We start from the raw sequence: 21,028 nt of genomic DNA on the forward strand, positions 1-21,028 counted from the left end.
GCAGCTCTTCTTCATTTTTCTTTCCTGCCCTCCTCTGAATATCTGAACACAAGCTTCTTCCTCCATTCCCCTCTCTCTCGCTTCCATTAGACCAGGTGCCTCTACTTTTCCATTATTCCAAACTTTGCCTCCTTTAGCCACCTGGAATAAACTAATTTGAACCTCCCTCTTCAATATACACTGCTTGGGTGATGGGTGCACCAAAATCTCACAAATCACCACTAAAGAAGTTACTCATGGCCAGGCGCGGTGCTCCTGCCTGTAATCCCAGCACTCTGGGAGGCCGAGGCGGGCAGATCACAAGGACAGGAGATTAAGACCATCCTGGCCAACGTGGTGAAGCCCCGTCTCTACTAAAATACAAAAAACTAGCCAGACGTGGTGTGTGGTGCGTGCCTGTAGTCCCAGCTACTGAGGAGGCTGAGGCAGGGGAATTGCTTGAACCCGGGAGGCAGAGGTTGCAGTAAGCTGAGATCGTGCAACTGTGTTCCAGCTTGGCAACAGAGTGAGACTCCATCTCAAAAAACAAACAAACAAAACAAACAAATAACAACAACAACAACAACAAAACCATCTGTTCCCCAAAAACCTATGGAAATAAAAAATTTCTTTTAAAATAATGATTTGAACCTCCCTCAGCTTGCAAATTCAAAAGTCCAATGGGAGTGGGAGAGACATAATGGTCCACTTGAGGTCAGATGTCCCACCCTCACCCCAACCAGCTATGCCAAGAGAAGAGGGTTGTATATTCCCAAGCGCATTGTGAAAATTACAGGAGACAATATATAAAAATTACTTTGGAGAACTGTGACACGTGTAAAATGTCGTTATTTTCTATTTGTTTTTTATTATAATTTTTTGATAGAGTCTTGCTCTTTCGCCCAGGCTGGAGTGCAATGGTGCCATCTCAGGTCACTGCAACCTCCGCCTCCCAGGTTCAAGCGATTCTCCCACCTCAGCCTCCCGAGTAGCTGGGATTACAGGCTATTTTCTATTTTAATTCATCACACCCTAATGGGGACTTTCCATCTTTCTGCCTCTTCTACTCCCTCAACCCTGCCCTGATGCCCATCTTTCCACTCCACCCAAATCCTTCCTGGGCTTCAAGTCCTTACCCAAATCTTTCCAATCCACAGTCACAGAAGTCTTTTCTGTTTGCAAACTCCTATTACCCTTAGAGTTGATTTCTCTCACAGTTAAGTCCTTAATTGTCTTCTAATTGGTCCTTGGCCTAGATCCTAAGTCACCAGAGGGCAGGAAGCATGTCTTCTTGTGCTCTTAGAGCCCTGTGCTGCTTCACATATTTCCAGGCACTAGGAGGTGCCCATCTGCAGTGCTGGTCCTGTCCCACCACCCCCCGCCCTGCCCTCGGGGTTCCTTGGAAGTTGCTGCCTGCAGACTTCCTCCTCACTGACCTGGAGCTCCAGAGAGGCCCCAAGATAAACACAACAAAAGCCTCAGATCTGCAAAATCTGCAAAAGATTTAGATTGGGGTGTCCAGTCTTTTGGTTTTCCTGGGACACTCTGGAAGGAGAAGAACTGTCTTGGGCCACATATAAAATACACTAACACTAACGACAGCTGATGAGCTAAAAAAAAAAAAAAAATTTGCAAAAAAATCTCATAATGTTTTAAGAAAGTTTCTGAATTTGTGTTGCGCCACGGGTTGAACAAACTTGCTTTAGATAGTGTTACTGCTACTCAGGGTCTGCAGGGCTGTTTCCCTCACATGGCACATGATGTAACCAGTTCACCTAATTGCAACCAATTTCAACTCCATGCTATTGGATTTGTTTCCCTAAGGCACCAGATTCCAGAAAGGTCCTACTCTTCCCTAAATCAGCTGGGGAGGTGCATACAGCCTATTTTCCACCTGCTTTCTGGTTTAGTCTTGCTCAGGAGCCTGGGCAGGCCAGGTGGGTTCTCCCCTGGGCTGATCCTGACACTGGGTCATACTGGGAGATGTGGTGGAGGAGCATTATTACTAGGAAGCAAATTAGAACCTTGATCATGAGGAGGCAAAGTCTTGCCTGGGAAGAAAAGAGCACATGTGAAATTAAGGTAGAGACCAGGACAAAGAAAAAAAAAAAAGCTAAACATAAATTGCAAGATGTTCAGGCATGGTGAAACTAAAATAGCTCTTTCCAGATTGTTCCATCAAAAAAATTCAAAATACGTTCATTGAAGCTGAACTTTTGTTCTCTCCCTCCCACCCTTTCTTCATTCCTTTCCTTCTTCCTTCCCTCTCTTCCTCTTTCTTTCTGCCCTTGTTTGCCACTTGCCTAAGCAAAAACACAGCCACATATTCCAGCTTTTGGCTTATGGAGAGTGCTAGAAAATTGAATCACTGCTTATCTAGAAGATTCATCTCAATGACCTCCAAATCCCTCCCACCTTGGAGGTTCTGCGGGTCTGTAGAATGCCCTGGTGAAAGAGAAAAAACACACGCTTTGAAGTCAGACCAGGTATGTCCCACTTCAGACCAGGTATGTCCCACTTCAGACCAGGTATGTCCAACTGCAGACCAGGTATGTCCCACTTCAGACCAGGTATGTCCCACTTCAGAGCTTGTGTTCTTTCCGTTTCACCAAGGCATTCCATAGACCCACAGAACCTCTGAGTTGGGAGGGATTTGGAGGTCATTGAGATGAAGGTTTTTTTGTTTTTTGAGACGGAGTCTCCCTCTGTCACCCAGGCTGGAGTGCAGTGGTGCGATCTCAGCTCACTGTAACCGCTGCCTCCCGGGTTCAAGCAATTCTCCTGCCTCAGCCTCCCGAGTAGCTGGGACTACAGGCATACACCACCACGCTCAGCTAATTTTTGTACTTTTAGTAGAGACGGGGTTTCACCACATTGGCCAGCCAGGATGGTCTTGATCTCTTGACCTTGTGACCCGACTGCCTCAACCTCCCAAAGTGCTGGGATTATAGGCATGTGCCACCATGTCCGGCCTAGATGAAGCTTGTTAATAATGAGTGAATCATAGCTCTCATATTTACTAGCCGTGTGACTTTGGGCAAAGTACTTAACCTCTCTGAACCTAGGCTCCTCATCTGAAAGCCTGGCCAGTCCCAGCTACCAAGCTGTTGCCATGAGGATTAAATGAGAAACTACTTATAGCACATGGAGATAGAATGGAAATGGAAGACTAGGTCCAAAAATCTGCTGCTGGGAAAGCAGAAGAGACAAGATCAGGCTGCGGAGTGGGAGGTTCATGGGACTGGGTGGGTGAACCGAGGATGTGGCATTGTTGCTTAGAAAAGCTATTTGGGGCCAAGCGCGGTGGCTCACGCTTGTAATCCCAGCACTTTGGGAGGCTGAGGTAGGCAGATCACCTGAGGTGGGGAGTTCAAGACCAGCCTAACCAACATGGAGAAACCCTGTCTCTACTAAAAATACAAAATTAGCTGGGTGTGGTGGCACATGCCTGTACTCCCAGCTACTCGGGAGGCTAAGGCAGGAGAATTGCTTGAACCTGGGAGGCGGAGGTTGCGGTGAGCTGAGATCACGCCGTTGCACTCCAGCCTGGGCAACACGAGAAACTTTGTCTCAAAAAAAAAAAAAAGATACTTGGGCCAGCTTATTTCCCAGAGCCTGGCCTTACCCTGTTCTCCCTGCCTTCTCGTGCAGCTGGATTCTTGTGAACAACCTGGGTGTACAACCGGGACTTCCACCACGTGTGCTGTACCTCTGAGGCTGCACCCTCTTCCACCCAGTGATTTCCCATGTATTTTCTGCCCCTAACCATCCTGGATCTACCCCAGCCCTATTTAGACCATCTACCTGCTGGCCTTTTTTATTCACTTATTCATTCATTTCACAAAATACTTTTCTGTCCATCTGCCCCATGATCCTTTCAGCTTCTCGCCAGTTCCCCAACAGCCCCACCCTCAGGCTTATCCCTCCCTCCCTGGAGGCTGGCTGCATCAGAGGTTACCTTCACCCGCTGCCCGGAGCAAATGCTGACACTCAGTCGAGATTTGTTGACTAAATAAACACATAGAAAAAGACTTTTTAAAAAAGTACCACCCCTTCTAGATGCCCAGCCCCTTTTTGGGCTGATGCAATCCAAATTTCTCTGCACCATGATGAGTTCAGTGCTGGCAGCTTGGTGGTGGTGCATAAGTAACTAGGTTTCCTAGCTCTCAGGCAGCCTTTCCCAGCACCTCTGTGAGTTTCTGATTTTCAAGTATCCCTGGGACTTACAAATGCTAATAGTGGCTCTCTTCATATGACTGTAGTAATACTGAGCACTCGTGTCCTGACACATCAAATCAGTTCAAGCGCACCCACATCCCCTGGTGAGGTAGGACCCTTACAGTGCGCTGCTGTAAATGAGCAGCTGAGGGTGCTGGGGTGCAGCTAGGGCCACACTTGGCTTTGATCTGAAATACCAATTTCTTTTTTTCATTGCTTTCTTTTTCTTGATACACGCATACAACATGTAATGATGAAATCTCAGTAATTGGAATATCCATCACCTCAAACATTTATCATTTCTTTGCGTTGAGAACATCCAAATCTTCTCCCTTCTAGCTATTTCAAAATATACAATAAATAATTGTTAACTTTAGTCACTCTATGGTGCTATTTTTATTTTACTTATTTATTTATTTATTTATTTATTTATTTATTTATTTATTTATTTATTTTGAGACAGATCCTCACTCTGTCACCCAGGCTGGAGTGCGGTGGTGTGATCTCAGCTCACTGCAACCTCCACCCCCTGGGTTCAAGTGACTATCCTACCTCAGCCTCCCAAGTAGCTAGGACTACAGGCACACAGTGCCACACCCAGCTAATGTTTGTATTTTTAGCAGAGATGGGGTTCCTCCATCTTGGCCAGGCTGGTCTTGAACTCCTGACCTCGTGATCCACCCACCTCAGCCTCCCAAAGCGCTGGGATTACAGGCGTGAGCCACTGCACCCGGCCTCTCTCTATGGTGCTGTTCGACACTAGATCTTATTCCTTCTATCTAACAGAATGTTTGTGCCAATTAACCAACTCTTCTTTTTTCTATTTATTTATTTATTTAGAGATGGAGCCTCACTATGTCACCCAGGCTGGAGTGCAGTGGCGCGATCTCTGCTCACTGCAACTTCCACCTCCCAGGTTCAAGCAATTCTTCTGCCTTAGCCTCCCAAGTAGCTGGGACTACAAGTGCACACCAACATGCCTGTCTAATTTTTGTATTTTTAGTAGACACGGAGTTTCACCATGTTGGTCAGGCTGGTCTCGAACTCCTGAACTCAAGTGATCCACACGCCTTAGCCTCCCAAAGTGCTGGGATTACAGACGTAAGCCACCATGCCCAGCCTTTTTTCATTTTCAAATGTACAATTGGCTAGACATGGTGGCGCATGCCTGTAATCTCAGCACTTTGGGAGGCCGAGGTGGGTGGATCACCTGAGATCAGGAGTTCAAGACCAGCCTGGCCAACATGATGAAACTCCATCTCTACTAAAAATACAAAAAATTAGCCAGGTATGGTGGCAGACACCTGTAATCCCAGCTGCTCAAGAGGCCGAGGCAGGAGAATTGCTTGAAACCGGGAAGCGGAGGTTTCAGTGAGCTGAGATCACACCACTGTACCCCAGCCTGGGCAACAAGAGTGAAACTCCATCTTGGGGGAAAAAATGTACAATTAAATTATTATTGACTATAGTCACCCTGTTCATGCTATCACACAGTAGGCTGTAGGTATTATTCTTTCTTTTTATACCCATTAACCCTCTTCATCTCCCTGCAGTTCCCAACCAACCCTTCTTGTTTTTTCTTTGTTTGTTTGAGACTGAGTCTCACTCTGTCACCCAAGCTGGAGTGCAGTGGTGCCATCTCAGCTCACTGCGACCTCCACTTCCTGGGTTCAAGTGATTCTCTTGCCTCAGCCTCCTGAGTAGCTGCGATTACAGGTGCTCACCACTACGCCTGGTTAATTTTTGTATTTTTAGTAGAGACGGTGTTTCACCATGTTGGCCAGGCTGGTCTTGAACTCCTGACTTCAACGGATCCACCTGCCTCGGCCTCCCAAAGTGCTGGGATTCCAGGGGTGAGCCACCGTATCCGGCCCAACCAACCCTTCTTAATACTGCCCTCCCCACTACGCTTCTCAGCCTCGGATAACCACCATTCTACTCTCTACCTCCAAGAGATCAAAATTTTTTGCTCCCATATGTGAGTGAGAACATGTGTTATTTGTCTTTCTGAGCCTGATTTATTTTACTTAACGTCCTCCAGTTCCATCCATGTTACTGCAAATAATAAGATTTCGTTCCTTTTTATGTCTAAATAATATTCCATGGTGTATGTATACATTTCCTTTATTCATCCTTTGAGGGACACTTAAGTTGATTCTATATTTTGGTTATTGTGCATACTACTTCGGTAAACGTGGAAATGCAGATATCGCTTCGATATATTGATTTTCTTTCTTTTAAATATATTCCCAGCAACAGGATTGCTGGATCATATGGTAGTTCTATTTTTGGGTTTTTGAGGAACCTCCAAACTGTTCTGCATTGTGGCTGTACTAATTTACATTCCCACCAACAGCATTATAAGGGCTCCCCTTTCTCCTTATCTTTGCCAGCATTTGTTAGTTTTCTCTTTTTGATAATAGCCATTCTCACTGAAGTTGAGATGGTGACTTGCGAAATACCAATTTCAAATGACTATATTCTCAGATATATCTTCCTCTGACTCCACAGCAGCCCCCTGCCCTGCAGATATTTGCTGTCTCCTCAGTATTCAAATGAAAAGTACCTCCCTCAGACCCCACCCAACGGGAGGCCCGGGCCAACTGTCCGGAGGGCAGTGCTTCCCCTTCCTTCTCAGCCGCAAAAAACAAACAAAACCCTGGTAGACATGTGATAGAATAATCATAAATACATAAAATTGGTCACGTAAACTGTGAAACATTAAGTTTCAGTTCCACAGAGTGTGAAAACAGCAAAGTTTCCAACAAGGTCAAAAAAGTTAATAAGCACTGGGAGAGATGAACAGAATACCCCAGTGTCCCAAGTGAGAAGAAGCCCTGGCCAGGGACGGATCTGACTCCTCTGGAGCAACCCAGAGCCCCCGCAAAGCCGGCCACCCCCCACCTCGCATCGCCTGGAAGAAAATGAGAAACTCCACATGCCCCAAAGCACCCCCCAGAGAGCTCCCCTCCCTACCAAGTGGTTAAAGACAAAAAAGAAAATCACTATAATGTACATTTATCATTAAATGAACATAAAATGCACCTATATAAGAAGGGGAGGCTGGGTGCCGTGGCTCACACCTGTTATCCCAGCACTTTGGGAGGCCGAGGCAGGCGGATCACCTGAGATCAGGAGTTTGAGACCAGCCTGGCCAACACAAATACAAAAAGAATTTAGCTGGGCGTGGTGGCACGTGCCTGTTATCCCAGCTACTCGGGAGGCTGAGGCAGGAGAATTGTTTGAACCCGGGAAAGCAAAGATTGCAACGAGCCGAGGTCGTGCCACTGCACTCCAGCTCCAGCCTGGGCGACAGAGCAAGACTCCGTCTCAAAAAAAAAAAAAAAAAAAAAAATGGAGGACTCTATGAGCCTCAAGAAATGCAACTAGTCCTTCTTTCAGCTGCACAAATGGTTCCTTGCTCTTGTTCCATGTTTCTCAAACTGGAATACATGTTCAAAGGGGCAGATCCCAAAAGGGATGGAGGCAAGGGAGGGGCGATGGGGATTCCCAGCCATGGGCAAACTCAGCACATTTCCTGGAGGTTTAGAGTTACTTGTTGGGTAGCTTCTCCATTTTTTTAAAAAACAACATTTTTATATGAAATTGGTCTAGTATGGAATGAAATGCAAGCTTTCCACGAACTTTTAAAATCTAACATCAGTTTTCAAAGCAATCTCTCACCTCTGGCCAGAGAGGTGTATTTATGTCTTCTGGTCTCAGGGTTTTCCTAGGTGGAAGTTGGAAGACCACTGAATTTGTTTTCATCTTGGAAGGCACAGTCTCATCTTGCTGGAATGAGGTCCCCTAGGTGCTGGGAGAGTGGGTCGGGGGGGCGGGTCTGGGGTACAGATCAGGGTCAAGCTGAGGATGGCCCAGTGGCAGCCCAGAGCTCCCCACTGAGAAGGCGGGCCTCCTCCATGTGGCCTGTAGGTCTTAACTCTTGGGCTACGGGGAGCAGACCCATGAAAGGCTGGGAGGTGAGCTCCTAGGTAGAGGTGGAGGAGAGATGGAGACAGGAGAGAGGGTGGGTGGCACTGGAGGGGACCGTACAGACAGGGAGCCCTCAGCGACCTCAACAAGAAATCTGTGAACAGTTCTGCTCAAAGCCAGCCCAGGCATGCTTTAGAATCACAGAGTGTAGGCACTGAAGGGAACTGGAAATATCCTAGTGCAAACCTCTCATTTTACAGTTGGGAAAACTGAGGTTCAAAGCATTCAACTGACTCGAAGGAGGTCATAAACCTGATTAGTGCCAGAGTTTTATTTTTAATATTAACGAGATTATCAGGATTCTTTTTGTTGTTGTTTGAGACAGTCTTGCTGTGTTGCCCAGGCTTGAGTGCAGTGGCACCATCTTGGCTCACTGCAACCTCCGCCTCCTGGGTTCAAGGGATTCCCCTGCCTCAGCCTCCGAGTATCTGGGACTACAGGAGTACACCGCCACACCCAGCTAATTTTTGTATTTTTAGTAGAGACGGGGTTTCACCACGTATGTTGGCCAGACTGGTCTTGAACTCCTGACCTCAGGTGATCCGCCCGCCTTGGCCTCTCAAAGTGCTGGGATTACAAGCGTGAGCCACCACGCCCAGCCAAGATGATCAGGATTCTAAAATCAACTTGCAATGTATACCAGACTGACAGTTGAGTCAGAAAACATTATCCTGCTGAAATAAAACACATATGAAAAGATAATTGCAAAAAGGAACAAAATTAGTTTAAAAGCAAAAAGAAGAGTTGCTAATCAGATCAGCATTTTCACCCAATGAGCAACTGAGTTTGTTGTCCCCGGATTAGTTTGTGGGGTTCAATGCTATTGGATGTAGTGGGAGCTCTCAGTGTTTTTTCACCAAGCAGGATTTAGGACTCCTGGCATTGTCTCTGAAAACATTTTCATGCCATTTTATGTAAAAACAAAACAAAAAAAACCTTACGCCACTTGACTTTGCAGTGCCTGACTTATTTGCCTAGAAGCTAGAAACTTCACCTCATTACAAAGATGCGAGTCAGAGCTACAAAATGCAAAACTAGTGTGAAGAACAAGGGATTCTGGAGAGGCAGCTTTAGCAGTTGGGCAGGGCCTCCCGCAGGAGGTCACCCTGAAGATTTTCCATGGTGTTTTTATGGTAAGGAGGACTGGGAATTGTTGCTCCATAAATACATATGCCGTGTTCTAACAAAAACCAGCTTTGCAGTGGCTCTAAGGCTGCCTCTGTCTCTGTCAAAAATCCTCAAATGGCAAAAACTAGGTGCTCAGTTTGAACCATGAGAAAAATAAAAGTTCCCATTCGGAAACTGCCTGCTAATTATTCCGGGGACATTCTTCCTGTCAATCTTTTATTAATTATCCAGGGGAAGTGATTCTGTAAAGCAACACACAGTGAAATGATTCATCTGACATGACTTCCTTCATTTTGCATCCAACTGAAACAGTTCCAGAAGCCTCAACTAGCAATAAAGTTGAGAGAAAACTAAACTGAATGCCCTCCAAAAACACAGCCATGTTCTGAGCTGCATTCCACAGCAGAAGCATGAGCTTAGGCAAAAACAATAGGTAAGGACGATGCACCTTTCATTTCCCCAGGTGTTTATAATGAATAATGGATTCAATGAATAAATTCCAATAAATGACTGAATACATTTTCATAACTAATGACTCAAGTGATGAGTAAGAACACTGCAGAGTCTCAAATACATATTTAAAGCACTATAAATTCTAAAAGTTTAAATTATACATTTAAAAATATATAGAAAGCTTTAAAAATAAAATTTACTATAAGGTTATCACACAATTATACAATTATTATCAATTCATGTTATCGTACTGTAATCTATACTTACTATATATGACATGTTATCTTAGTTATACTTATGTTATCTTATTATTTCTTTTTCTTTTTCTTTTTTTTTATTGAGATGCTATCTTGCTCTGTCACCTAGGCTAGAGTTCAGTGGTGCAATTGCTGCTCACTGCAACCTCTGCCTCCTGGGTTCCAGCAACTCTCCTGCCTCAGCTTCCCGAGTAGCTGGGATCACAAGTGCCCACCACCACGACCAACTAATTTTTGTATTTTTAGTAGAGCCAGGGTTTCAACATGTTGGCCAGGCTGGTCTCGAACTCCTGACCTTAAGCACTCTGCTAGCCTCAGCCTCCCAAAGTGATGGGATTACAGGCATGAGCCACCGTGCCCAGCTTTCTTTTTATCTTTAAAAAGTTGTTTATTTTTATTAAAAAATTGTATATGTAAAGTATACAATGTGATGTTTTTGTTTCTGTTTTTGAGACCGAGTCTTGCTCTGTCACCCAGGATGGAGTGCAGTGGCGCGATCTCTGCCCACTGCAACCTCTGTCTCCCGGGTTTAAGTGATTCTCCTGCCTCAGCCTCCTGAGTAGCTGGGATTATAGGCGCGGACCACCACGCCCAGCTAATTTTTGTATTTTTAGTAGAGATGGGGTTTTACCATGTTTGTTGAGGCTGGTCTCGAACTCCTGATGTGATCCACCCACCTCGGCCTCCCAAAGTGTTGGGATTACAGATGTGAGCCACCGCACTTGGCCGCAATGTGATATTTTAATACACATGTACATTTAGGGCTGTTTACTATAGCCAGCCTAATACTGTTCTCCTTGTCTGTCTCACTTTCTTTCCTTAAAAGTACATATACACTTATATGCACTTATATACACCTATACACTTCTCTAAATAACTGTGAAGCAGAGATCAAGGGTAACAAAAGTATTCCTTTAAATGCACAGACTGAATTCAAGCAAAAGACGTGCTTAGGAAGCTGTGCCTACACACAACAAAACTGAAAACATACTATCCCTTCACCACAGGCAGTTGCTGAGTGCACTGAATTTTAGGAGCCTTTAAAAAAGATTTCATCAGTCATTCAAAGGCATGGATTTTAAATGCAATTACTGTGTATAATTAGCCGTTTCATCTTCAGTGTCAGTGAATTTGGAATTTAATCTCCGATTGCACAAAATAGAATACTAAGTAGCTTACTCAATAGAAGGGCCGGTATCGTTGTTTGTTGGTGGCCAGATAATGTGGCCAAATCCCTTACAGCCGCCAAAGGACAAAGGTTGAAGAGAAACGAATGGAGACAAGGCACTGGCTCTTATTAGATTTGTAGGTGACTTTAAAGACACAGTTCACAAGTCATCTCCACTCTGGAAAATTCTGTCATCCCCTTGCCCATGCCAGTGGAGCTGATTACCCCCACCTCACATACATCATTTAACACACGCTGTACCACAACAATCCAATTGTCTCCATGTCTACTTTCCTTACAAGATTATGAGTTCCTTGAGGGCAGGGACCATTATACTTTGTGTTTTTACACAGGGCATAGTGCCTGGTGCACCACAGCATTCAATAGATAAATGAATGAGTCAATGAATGAGCCACCAATTAAAATCAACTAGAGGCCACATTTACAAAAATAAGTAGTTTATAAATAGTTGTTTTTTACGTCCCTAAAGAAAAAAAATGAACTATCTGGGCTGGGCGCAGTGGCTCACAACTGTAATCCCAGCACTTCGGGAGGCCGAGGCAGGCAGATCATGAGGTCAGGAGATGGAGACCATCCTGGCCAACATGGTAAAACCCTGTCTCTACTAAAAATACAAAAATTAGCTGGGTGTGGGGCGTGTGCCTGTAATCCCAGCTACTCCAGAGGCTGAGGCAGGAGAATCGCTTGAACGATTCTCCTGCAGTGAGCCGAGATCGCGCCATTGCTCTCCAGCCTGGTGACAGAGACTCCATCTCCAAAAAGAAAAAAAAAGAAAAAAGAAAAAAGAAAGAAAAGAAAAAAAGAAAAGGAAAGAAAGAAAGAAAAAATGAACTATCTAAATTATATTAGCTTCTCAGTCCTCTTCTAAGGACTAAATTCTCAGCCGCAGTCCCCACCTTCAAGTCACCAATAAGTGATTTGATAACAACACTTTAAAATGTATGAATAGCCGGGCGCGGTGGCTCAAGCCTGTAATCCCAGCACTTTGGGAGGCCGAGACGGGCGGATCACGAGGTCAGGAGATCGAGACCATCCTGGCTAACACGGTGAAACCCCGTCTCTACTAAAAAATACAAAAAACTAGCCGGGCGAGGTGGTGGGCGCCTGTAGTCCCAGCTACTCGGGAGGCTGAGGCAGGAGAATGGCGTAAACCCGGGAGGCGGAGCTTGCAGTGAGCTGAGATCGGCCACTGCACTCTAGCCTGGGCGACAGAGCGAGACTCCGTCTCAAAAAAAAAAAAAAATAAAAAAATAAAAATAAAATGTATGAATAAAAATAGGCCATCAAGTTCAAGTGATGCTTCATGGATTGACCTTAATTCTGGTTTTGGTCTATGACCTATCTATGAAATTTATTTTTAGCTATTCCTGGAATATAAATTTCCTGAAGACAAGAACTGTGTCTATGCCATTCACTGCCATCTCCTCAGCTCCCTGAACAGTACCTGAACTACAGAAGGTGCTCAGTAAATACATCTTGAGTGAATTCACATGTGTGGCAGCCACTGGGATAGAAGTTTGCTATTAAAAAATCATGAGCTACTTTCTTGTCTCCTGGGAAAATATTCAATAAATCAACCATGAAAAGAACATACATATCACAGGCATAAAAAGATGGATAGTTTTATTGGAATGATTTTTATCCTCCAAATAATAAAAGAAACTCAAAAACCTGTATGGAACTCACAACAAGAAAAATTTCCCTCAAAATATGTCCCAAGTATTCCCAAATAAAGTCTCTCTCTTGGCACCAGAGGAGACGCACAGATGAACGTTGTGGCTGATCCCTAGCTTGCTCTGGGAGTCAGCTAGCCAAATCTAAAATTGGTTTGTTGAGTCAGAGGCAGGAGAGGAAAGGTTGCCCCCGATAGTAGAGAAATTGGGTTAGCAGCAGAAATGGCACCTCCCAGCCCCCTCCCAGCTGAACTAAATGTATACTATTGCATGCAGAATGGACGTGTGTTGTGTCACGCAGTTGTGATATGTGTGATTCCCCATCCCTGCGGCCACCAGGGGAGTGAGGAGAATGGAAAAACACAAAGACCCCACTGTGGTTTCTAAAGACTAGAGTTTCTATAGGTGACATGAGAGATTTGTAGTTCCCACATGAAGCTATTTGCCAAATGACTCATTCCGAAGCTTGAGAGAGAAAGGTTGGTTCCCAAATCAGCACACTCTGTTTTCGTGATGGCAACAGAAACACTGGGAAACATAAAGGAGGATATTCCAGTTTTTCGTGTGTCCAGGCCCTTAGCCCCAGACCCTTGAGGGAAGCAAAAGTTCTGATTAGTGAACTGGTGTATGCGATCCTCAGTGAGGGCCAGGAACGCTCTGCAGCCACCCACTGAAGAATCCCAGGGAGCTGGAACAAGTGTAGTGTCACAGTAGGTAGCTAGTCAAGTGTGAGCAGGGCAGGCGAGGGCTCCACAGACACACACCAGGTGGCACGACCACCAGGTGATGAGCAGGTGGCTGTTAACCATTTCTCTAAAGTAATAATTAGTCACAATTCATACCAGGGAAAGGCCATCTCCTAATAGAGAGCAAATGCCTGAAACTGATCACCAGCTTCCCAGTAAGATCCCGGAAGTACGCCCACGCATAACATGATAAATGCTTGCCCAACATCACAAGTCAAGAGGCAAGCTGAGCACTTGGTTTCTCAGCTCACCTGCTTGGCCTTCTTCCAAGTTGTGCTTTTTGTGTTTTTTTTTTTTTTTTTGAGATAGAGTCTCACTCTGTCACCCAGGTTGCAGTGCAGTGGTGCCATCTCAGCTCCCTGCAACCTCCGCCTCCCAGATTCAAGCGAATTCTCTTGCTTCAGCCTCCCAAGCACCACAGGCGCCCCCCGTCACACTCAGCTAATTTTTCTATTTTTAGTAGAGACGGAGTTTCTCCCTGTTGACCAGGCTGGTCTCAAACTCCTGACCTCAGGTGATCCGTCTGCCTAGCCTCCCAAAGTGCCAGGATTACAGGCGTGAGCCACCCTGCCCAGCCCCTTCTTTTCTTTCCTTTCTTTCCTTTCCTGACTCTTCTAAAGCTTTTTAATAAACTTTCCCTCCTGCTCTGAAACTCGCCTCCGCCTCTCCTTCTACTTCATGTTCCTCAGTCAAATTCTTTCTTCTAAGAAGGCAAGAACTGAAGTTGCTGCAAACCCGTAGGGATTCGCCACAGGTACCTTGCGATAACTTGGGTACCTTCCACCAGTAACAGCAGCACAGACCGAGCACTTGCCAGCGCGTATACCTCATGCCCATTATCACTCACCCTGTGTGTGCTTGTGTGTAGGTAGGTGTGTGACTGTGCTCGTGCATGTGTCTATGTACGTGTATGGGTGTGCTTGTAAGTGTGTGTGCGTACCTGTGTTTAAGCACGTGTCTGTGTGTGTATGAGTGTGCTTGTACGTGTGTGTGCACACATGCATATATGTGAGCACCTGTGTGTGTAAGCATGTGTATGTTTGGCAGTGTGACATGCGGTAAGGGAGGAAGATTTCGAGGGAGGAGAGTTGAGGCCTGATTCCCAACGGTTATTTGCTCTTCAGTCTGAGACAAGTCCTTGAGCCTGAGGATTTGTTTTTCATCTATAAAAATGTGATGGTAAGAAACACTACATTGGCTACCCTGCAGAGATCATTAAAGCCCTGCCTTAATGGCAATGTGCCGTGAATATGCTAACCATTATTAACTTTGTGCTTCTTTTATCTCTTTTGCCACAGCCACCCCCAATGGTTAGACTGCATGTTAGAACCAAGTGCCCAGAGCTAGGGTTGTAGGCCATTAAAAATAGACTGGTGGGCTCCCTGGCAAGGGTGGGTGGACTCTAACCCTCACATGGGATTGAGGTTGTTGTACAGCTTTGTCAGGGGCTAGGTAGTTTGTGTTGTTTCCACCAAGCTGTCCGCCTGGTCTGTGGCTTCCCTTATTGTTCACCAAGCTGATATATTGGTTGCTCATGCCTTCCCACCTTATCACTGAAAAGATGTGTGTTTATAAACGGCATTAGGAACTCCCTTCAAAAGCTGTTCTGTAAGTGATAACATTTGTGGTGACTAAGGTGTACTAATCACTCTTGTGCCAGGCACTTTGCCAAACACACTACAGACTTTATCTCATTTAATCCTTAAGACATTCCTTAAAATAAATAATATTATCTCCATTTTATAGATGAGGAAACCGAGGCTTAGAGATGATAAATGCTTGCCCAACATCACATAGCAATCAAGCGAAACTCAAGAGGTCTAACCCAGAGTTGTTGCTCTGAACCATAGTTGCCCAGCTCAGCCAGTCATTCAATATCTCCACCCACGGGGGACCCACGGAGTTTGGGAGAAGAGAACAGTGAGGAGACCGTATTCAGGATGTGCAGGCTGTAGGTTAGGCTCAAAGGCTCCTTCCTACCTCCTTGCATGTGCCTATACTATTTTTCCCTCCTGGCTCCCACGGAAAAGGAAGTGACTCTAGTTCAATGCTGTCCCCAGGACAGTCCAGGTTCCCTTTTGGGCTGCCCCTTGCTGCTTCTCCATTCCTGCCATGGGACGCATGCCACCTTAGGAACAGCGTGCCTCAGCTAGGTGGAGTCTAAGTGGAGTGCAGAGGAAAGAGCTCTCTTGTGAGCACGCAGCTAAGGCGGAAAAATCGACTCCCCCAGAGGTGCACCCATGATTACTGCTCACCCCCACACTGCACATGGCTTGCTGGTCCGAGAGCCTTTCGCTCCACTGAACAGGGCAACGGGGCCCACAGTCTGCCCAGTCCTGCCCTGCCCCTGGACACTCACGGGCTGCTGTACTGAACAGGGCAAAGGTCAGTGCAGGGACATGGATTCTGGCCCCAGGTCTGATGCCAACTTGGCCATAGCAACAAAGTCATTGGACTTCTCTGGGCTTCAGATTTTTCTTTTTCTTTTCTTTTCTTTTTTCTTTCTTTCTTTCTTTTTTTTTTTTTTTTTTTTTTTTGAGGCAGAGTCTCACTTTGCTGGAGTGTAATGGCACTGTGTCAGCTCATTGTAACCACTGTCTCCTGGGTTCAAGCAGTTCTCCTGCCTCAGCCTCCCAAGTAGCTGGGATTACAGGCACCCACCACCACATCCTGCTAATTTTTATATTTTTAGTAGAGACGGGGTTTCACCATGTTGGCCAGGCTGGTCTCGAACTCCTGACCTCAGGTGATCTGCCCTCCTCAGCCTTCCAAAGTGCTGGGATTGCAGGCATTTGCATCAGGCCTGGTCCAGATTTTTATTTTTCAAACAAAATGAGAAGTTTGGGTTTCACTCTAAGCATTCTTTTCAACTCTGAAACCCAGCAATTCTGAATCTCTCCACTTCTGGGCAACTCTGTTTCCATTCTCCCGGGGTTCATGGGAGAGAACCTTCTTCAGAAAGGCTGATGCAAGAGCTCCAGGGGAAGGGCACTGGGGGCACATGAACTGTGGAACAGAAACAGCAATGGTTATAGCAGCTGGCAGAGTGAGGAAGCAGCGGTCTTGGGAGTCCCAGCCTGAAGGCAGATTTCCTGGTCACAAAAGCACCAAACGACAAGACTGCACCAACAGCGCCCCTTGGATGGTGGAGTCGAGCTGCCAAGCTCACTCAGGGGACAGTGACTCTTTTCTCAGTCACTCATCATGGTCACTCGGGACTAAGTGCATTTAAAAACACCCCCACTCTGCATTTAATAATCCCCCCAAAACCCAAATGACTCCTCAGCACATTGAAGCTGCTTAAACCATTGACTGTGAGGAACTGCTATAGCAACTGCATAACAGTCTGGAGGGGTGTGCACAGGGAAAACATCTCAACTACCATGCATTACGTGTTCTTGCTGAGAGAGAGAAGGAAGGGACTTGAGTTCGAGGCTCCCTTTGCTCATTGCAGTTGGTACTTTTCAATGTAAAATATACCAGGATGAACGTGGAGCTCAAGCTACTGGGACAGCGAATAAAGATGCCGGGAAAAGGAGGAAAGAGATTTCACATGGGCATGGGTTGACAAGTCTTTCTTGTTTGTGGCTGGCAGTGAGCAGTGGACAGACATTCTCAGAGCAGGTCAGAGAGCAAGTCATAAATGGGGGCAAATTCCAGTCGGGTCTTTCAACCGACCGTTTTGTTCAGTGAATGTCACGCTGTAACAGGATAATTGGAGGGTTTGGGTAAGCTGGTGAGGGAATAAGGGCTTTTCCTAAGAATGATAAAAGCAGAGAGGCAGCTCTCAGCTCTAAGCTGGCTGCCCTGTTTCTGCAAAAATAGGTCCTTTAACATGGAGAGCAGAAATCTAAACCTTCTTAAATCCCCTCAAATGTTGTGAATCGAACAAACACCTATTTCATGAAAGAAATACATTTTCAAAGATATAGCAACAGGACACACGAGCTGCTTGGTCACCTAAGTGTTTTTGGAAAAGGAAAAGAGCTATTCAGCATTAAAGATTCAGGAATGTCTGTTGACATATTAAGGAAACAACCTCAGGGGACAGCTGACGAGGCTCCAAGAAGCATCACCAAGGGAACAGTGACGCAAACGCGCTCCGTTTTTACAGGCTGGCAGGCTGCCAGGTTCCCTCGCCTGACGGCTGATGTAATGCTAATCCCTATCTGGGTTAGCGTTGCTTAGATATCAACTCAAGCAGCTCAGTCAGTTGCAATCAATAGCAGGATCCTTTTATAGAAGATAGTAAAGGAAAAAAATACATGTGTGTGTGTGTGTGTATAGAGAGAGAGAGAGAGAGAGAGAGAAAACTCCAGATTCTGGTGTGCTGAAAACCTATACATCGTACAAAAAAAAAAAATATATACATTATGCACTCAGGTGTCTCCACCTGAGTATAGCCAGTTGTCTACAAAAGATATTGCTATTTCATAAGACCAGTGCTTTTTTTAAAGCATAACTAAAGAATATGCCTAATTCCCAGCTGAGCTAAATAAGGATGGAAGAAAACAGAAGACATTAGGTGGGAATGTGAAAATAATGATCTTTTTCATTATTGAATAAATGGGCTGATTCCTTTTAAACCTATGTGTAAAATATCACTTTTTAAAAACTTCTTTCTTCAAGACCGCTGCTTTTCAGTTATTTTAGAATAAATAATAAGAATAATAATTATGCAAATTTCAACCAGTCGTGGATTGAATGCTTATGTTAAGTGTCTTCTATAATCTGTTGAGTGGGTCACTTTTCATTTTTTTCTCTCAGGCATAGCAATTTTAACTGTCCAAGAGCAATAAAGAAGAACTCATTTTAAAAACTCAATGCAATCATGCATATTCTTACTTATTTACAAGATTATACCTAGATGGAAGGAATCTATGTTGTCCTACACAAAAGACCAATAGCAAATACATCCTTAGTTCCAAAGCCTTCAGAGTAGAAAATAGTCAAACATTCCCCTTGCAACCTGCCAAGAAAAGGTGGTGTGGGGGTGGAATGAGCACCAACAAAGATGACCGAGCTATTTTTAATAATAATAAAATGAGCATAACTACGATAACACAGGGCAATAGACTTGTCAATCAAGCCCACAAGGATTGCAGTTACACGATATAAATGACACATTATTAATATTTTATATGTTTATTGCACTTTTCTTTTAAAGTAGGGTTTATTTTGCTTTCAGCCTTTGAGAAGTTTACAGATAAGCTTTATAAACCACGTAAATTACATGAAAAGGTGATGGGTAAGTACATATTTTTCTGGGAAAGGGGCTCATAGATACCATTAGCATCTCAAAGGGGTCCAGGGGCCCTCACCCCAAGGTTAAAACTGGTGAATTCTAAGGAGTTAAAAATCCTGTAGAAATTTGATTTCAATTATCCCCCACCTCCCAGTGAGATAATTTATTTAGGGTAGAGAACGTGAGAAATTGAGAGGCCAAGTTGCTCACCCAAGTTCAAGGAAGCAGGCCGGTTATGACGATCTAGGCCGCTAGATCAGGCGGCCTCCTTGCATGAGTTTCTGTGGCATGCCCATTAGTCAGGAGCATCCCATTGGAGCAGAGCTCATAAGGGAAGGGTCAGAGGAAGCTTAGGATGCCTGCTCATTAGTTCAATTTCAACTCAAGGGACACACCTCGATTTCTAGCATCCTCCATACCCACCTAGCCTCCCTTCCCCTTCCCACATTCCTGCTGCCCAAAGTCTCCCTCTAATCAGGCCAAGGCTAAACAGAACACTCTACTGTAGTATTTTGAAATTGTAATAGTCTCCCATGAAAATGTAGCTTTAGTATCACCTTTCTTTGATAAGGCAATGTTTGCTTCAGCAGCTTGAAACACTTCCTATTGGGCAGAAAGGATACAGAACAGGAAACAAGGGTGCACGAAAATGAAGGAACTTCCCACTCTGTAGAAATAAAGATGCAAATTCAGTTCTCCAGACTCATAGCCCTGTCCATTCTATGTTACCTTTCAGCAGCTCGGCCTGGTGAATAGAGTCGTGTATTCACTGAGTCCAGCTCCTCCTGGCTGGGGCAGAAGCTAGGAATGGATGGCATAGGGAAGTCAATTCCAGTTTTAAGTAAGGAGCTGAGAAAAGAGCTGGGCTCAAAGGCACGAGGATGTGAATTTCTTCCCTTTTTTGAAGCAATAATATTTAATTCCATTTTTATGGTTATAAAATAATATTTGTTCATTGTAGAAAATTCAGGGGGAAAAACTAAAAAGAAGAGGAAGCGAAAAATATCTGAAATCCCATCTCTCCTAGATATCACACTAAGTAAACAAATAACTTGGTTATTAGGACTGGACCTGCCCTTTTTTGTGTCCCTGAAGAAGTCACAAGTGCTTAGTTTCTTTGTGAGGAAGATATAAATAATGAAATCTTTTTTTTTTGTTTTTTTTGAGACAGAGTCTCACTGTCTCCTAGGCTGGGGTGCAGTGGCGCGATCTCGGCTCATTGCAACGTCGCCTGCTGGGTTCAAGCAATTCTCTTGTCTCAGCCTCCTAAGTAGCTGGGACTACAGGCATGCCACCATGCCCATCTAACTTTTGCATTTTTTGTAGAGATGGGGTTTCACCCTATTGGCCAGGCTGGTCTTGAACTCCTGATCTCAAGTGATCCTCCCACCTCAGCCTCCCAGAGTGCTGGGATTACAGGCGTGAGCCACCATGCCTTCCCATAATTAAATTTTTCTTGTCTGCTTTACAGGGTCGTTCTATGGCTCAAAAAAGATTAAGGTTTTGGAAATTATTTGTAAATCACACAGATCTATATTGCAGAATTAAAGGATTCATACCATTATCCTTAAAGGTTATTTGCCCTTATCGTATTCATAGCTACTAAAACTATCACCTTAAAAACATGATTTCCCATGCTCATTCTCTGCTTCAGACCTGATCATGGATCTCAACGGCACAAGATTTAAATCAGAGCATCCCTGGTCTAACTTCTAGGTGCTTTCTCAATGCCGAACTTGATCTTGTCTTTGTTGCTGCAAACCTTGTTTCTCATTGACCTTTGATGCAAACTCTACCCCATCAAAGTAAATCTTCCCCTCATTGGCACATATACTGTATGCTTTATATTCTGGAACTTTCTATATGCTTTCCCTCATATACGACATTCCAACCCACCTCAAAATGCAGATCACTTCTAATGCTTCATTTAATATAGTTTCCATCAAACAGCTGCATGCTGGGAAAAATTCAGAGCTAGTTTTATACATGATAATTACATGACATGTCACTTAAATTTATACCCATCTTCTGATTTTTCTTTTGCAAACTTTTTCTTCATTCTCAAACTCTTTTTCTAAAATGGTTAAAAATAGATTTTGGAAAACATTGGACATGAATGTCATTTGTTGTGTATGAATTTGCTAAGA

This window comes from Chlorocebus sabaeus, chromosome 25 (genome assembly GCF_047675955.1).
Source record: "Chlorocebus sabaeus isolate Y175 chromosome 25, mChlSab1.0.hap1, whole genome shotgun sequence".
Lineage (NCBI taxonomy): Eukaryota > Metazoa > Chordata > Mammalia > Primates > Cercopithecidae > Chlorocebus > Chlorocebus sabaeus.